This window comes from Phocoena phocoena, chromosome 1 (assembly GCF_963924675.1).
Source record: "Phocoena phocoena chromosome 1, mPhoPho1.1, whole genome shotgun sequence".
In the NCBI taxonomy this organism is placed as follows: Eukaryota; Metazoa; Chordata; class Mammalia; order Artiodactyla; family Phocoenidae; genus Phocoena; species Phocoena phocoena.
In genome coordinates this window covers 111,496,408-111,500,037 of record NC_089219.1, presented here as the reverse complement: position 1 = coordinate 111,500,037, position 3,630 = coordinate 111,496,408, and the positions used below count along the sequence as shown (strand labels likewise).

Genomic DNA, 3,630 nt, shown 5'->3' with positions numbered 1-3,630 from the left:
GAACTTCCTCATGCCTTGGTGATCTTTGCCATGGGCCCCGGTGCAAGGGGGGTGGCAAGGGGAAATCTCACCTAGAGGGCAGAGCAAGAAAGAAGTAGAACTCTGGGTCCCAGCTGGTGCTGTCAGCCCCGGGTCAGCACCTACTTCCCTCCTCCATAAAGGGCCAAAGGCCACACGTGTCATCACCTCTGGGCCCTCCCAGACCAAGCTCAACTCACATTCAACTTCTGGGCACACAGTGTATCCCATTTTGTCCTCACTGAAATTCCATGAGAGAGGCGCTGCAACCCTCAGTCTTGAGTCATGAATAGCACAGAGATACTGAATTCTCATGTACAGATTGTTCTAATACACAGAGAAGTTTATGGGATGAGAAAGTGGGTTGCAAAGAAAGAGGGGTGTGGAAGGCCAGAGTTGGGACTTGTGCCTGGTGTAGGGGACAATGACAGCTTCTATGTTTCTCCCCTGCCATAGAAAGACAGCACATGCCCCCAAGAGAAACGGGGCAGGAAATCCAGCCTGTGCGCTCTGGATCAATGGTTTTCAACCCAGGGCAGCTTACCCCTAGGGTTTAAGGTTTTTCTAAAGATGCACAGGCATAGACAGTTTTATTGGAATCCATTACAGATCCTCAACCTTCTAAAAGTGACCTGCCTCAGAATGGGCTTGCAGTCAAGGTAGCACACTAGTCTTCTTTACCATCTCTCCTTCACAGCAACCCTTCTCTAGTTAAAAATGTAAAGAACAGGGACTTCCCTGGTGGCACAGTGGTTAAGAATCCGCCTGCCAATGCAGGGGACACGGGTTCGAGACCTGGTCTGGGAAGATCCCACATGCCGTGGAGCAACTAAGCCAGTGCGCCACAACTACTGAGCCTGCGCTCTAGAGCCTGTGAGCTACAAATACTGAGCCCACATGCCACAACTACTGAAGCCCGCGTGCCTAGAGCCTGTGCTCTGCAGCAAGAGAAGCCACTGCAAGGAGAAGCCCGCGCATTGTAGAGAAGACCCAATATAGCCAAAAAAAGAGTAAAGAACACCCTTTGCCTGTCCTGGGGAGTCACAATGCTACCTTGACTGAATGGTGAAGAACTCATTCACATTATCTATATATAATTGTGATAAAATACACACATCAATTTACTCTCTTCATAAATTTTAAGTGCACATTGTTGTACAGCCGATCTCTAGAGCTTTTTCATCTTACAGGACTGAACCTCTATAGTCACTGAACAGCAACTCCCCATTCCCCACCTCTCAGGCCCTGGCAACCACCATTCTACTTTCTGTTTCTATGAGTTTGATTACTTTAGTTACCTCATATTAAGTGGAATCATGCAGTACTTGCCCTTTTGTGACTGGCTAATTTCACTTAACATAATATCCTCAAGGTTCATCCATGTTGTAGCATATGACAGAATTTCCTTTTTTTGGAAGGCTGAATGATATTCCATTGTATGTATATACAACATTTTCTTTATCCTTTCATCTGTCAATGGGCATTTAGGTTGCTTCTAGATCTTGGCTAACGTGAATAAAGCTGTAATGAACATGGGAGTGATACTATCTCTTCAAGATCCTATTTTTAATTTTTTTCTCTTCTTTTTTAAAGAATTTTTTGGCCGCACAGCATGGCATGTGGGATCTTAATTCCCCGACCAGGGATCGAACTCATGTCCCCTGCAGTGGAAGCACGGAGTCTTAACCACTGGACAGCCAGGGAAGTCCCCTCAATTATTTTCGATGTATACCCAGAAGTGGGATTGCTGGGTTATATGGCAGTTCTATTTAAAAAATTTTGAGGAACCTCCATACTATTCCATAGTGGATGCACCATTTTACATTCCCACCAACAGTGCACAAGGGTTCCAATTTCTCCACATTCTCACCAATACTTGTTATTTTCTGTTTTAATTTTTTTTGATAGTAACCATCCTAATGAAAGTGAGGTGATATCTTGTGTCTTTTTCTTTTTAATTTGCATTTCACTAATAATTAGTGATGTTGAGCATCTTTTCATATGCTTCTTGGCCATTTGTGTAATCTACTTTGGAGAAATGTCTATTCAAATCCTTTGCTCATTTTTAAGTGGGTTATTTTTTGTTTTATTTTGTTGAGTTGTAGTTCTTTATACATCCTGGATATTAATTAACCTGTTATCTGACATATGGCTTGCAACTATTTTCCCCCATTCTGTAAGTTATCTTTTTACTTTGTTGATTATTTCCTTTGTTCCCCAGAAGTTTTTAAGTTTAATGTAGTCCTATTTGTCTATTTTTTGCTTTTGTTATCTTTTTTTGGTGTCATATTCAAGGAATCTTTGCTTGTTACAATGTCATGAGGGTTTTCCTTGATGTTTTCTTCTAGGAGTTTTATAGTTTCAGGTCTTACTTTTAGGTTTCCATTTTGAGTTAATTTTTGTATATGGTATAAGGTAAGGGTCCAAATTCATTCTTTTGTATATGAATATACAGTTTTCCTAACACCATTTGTTGAAGAGACTATCATTCCCCATTGTGTGTTCTTGATATCCTTGTTGAAAATCATTCAATCAAATATGTGAGGGTGTATTTTTGGGCTCTCCATTCCGGTCCATTGGTCTGTCTGTCTTTTTAATTAATTAATTAATTAATTGAGTTTGGTTGCACTGGGTCTTAGTTGTGGCACGCAGGATTTTCATTGTGGCATGTGGGATCTTTTAGTTGTGGCATGCGAACTCTTAGTTGTGGCATGCATGTGGGATCTAGTTCCCTGACCAGGGATCGAACCTGGGACCCCTGCATTGATAGCGCAGTGTCTTACCCACTGGACCACCAGTGAAGTCCCTGTATGTCTGTCTGTCTTTTTGCCAGTTCCATACTGTTTTGATTACTGTAGCTTTATAATACGTTTTGAAATCAGGAAGTGTGACGCTTCCAGCTTTACTCTTCTCTCTCAAGATTGCTTTGGCCATTTGGGGTCCTTTGAGATTCCATATGACTTTTAGGATAGTTTTATTTCTAAAAAAATGCCACTGGGATTTTGATAGGGATTGTATTTAATCTGTAGGTCACTTTGGATAGTATGGATATTTAATGATATTAAGTCTTCCAATACATGAACATGGGATGTCTTTCCCTCTATTTGTGCCTTCTTCAATTTCTTTCAGCAATGGTTTGTCATTTTCAGTGTACAAGTCTTTTGCCAAGGACTTGATATGAAGCCTAAGGTGTGGGGATGGCATGAGAGATCCCGGAGGCAACTCAGAATAGAGCTCCCTTCACTGCCCCTGGTTTGTGTCTGGAAACAAACACTTCATTGGTCAAGACTTAAGAGCAGCTGGCAGGAAATGAGCTGATGTGTGACCCCAGTTACAGGCCTGTTTCTAAAGGGGTCTAAGTGTAATCCTAGAGCACTGGGGAGGATGCTGAGCTTCAGTGGAGGTCAGAGAAACTTCACAACAATCAAGGATTGGGCTCCAGGGCCTGGAGCCAGAGAGGCCCTAAAGGAGCAAAAGCAGCTACTTTGAGGTCAGGCAGCTCAGCTGGAGGACTCTCTGGGGAGTGTTGGGGCCAGAGAAGGGTGGGCCTTCCTCCTTCACCCAGGAGTCCAAGGACCAGATGGCCTGAGCAGGGCCCGAGCAGAGCAGGGG

The 3,630-nt window shown here is 43.0% G+C and overlaps 1 non-coding gene across 1 annotated transcript; it reads right to left on the bottom strand.

Annotated features, from left to right (window-relative positions):
• Positions 1–2,746: 2,746 nt before the first annotated feature.
• TRNAD-AUC (transfer RNA aspartic acid (anticodon AUC)) lies at positions 2,747–2,819 on the bottom strand. The gene has a single exon. It is a non-coding gene; the product is annotated as a tRNA-Asp (tRNA).
• Between the last annotated feature and the right edge of the window lie 811 nt (positions 2,820–3,630).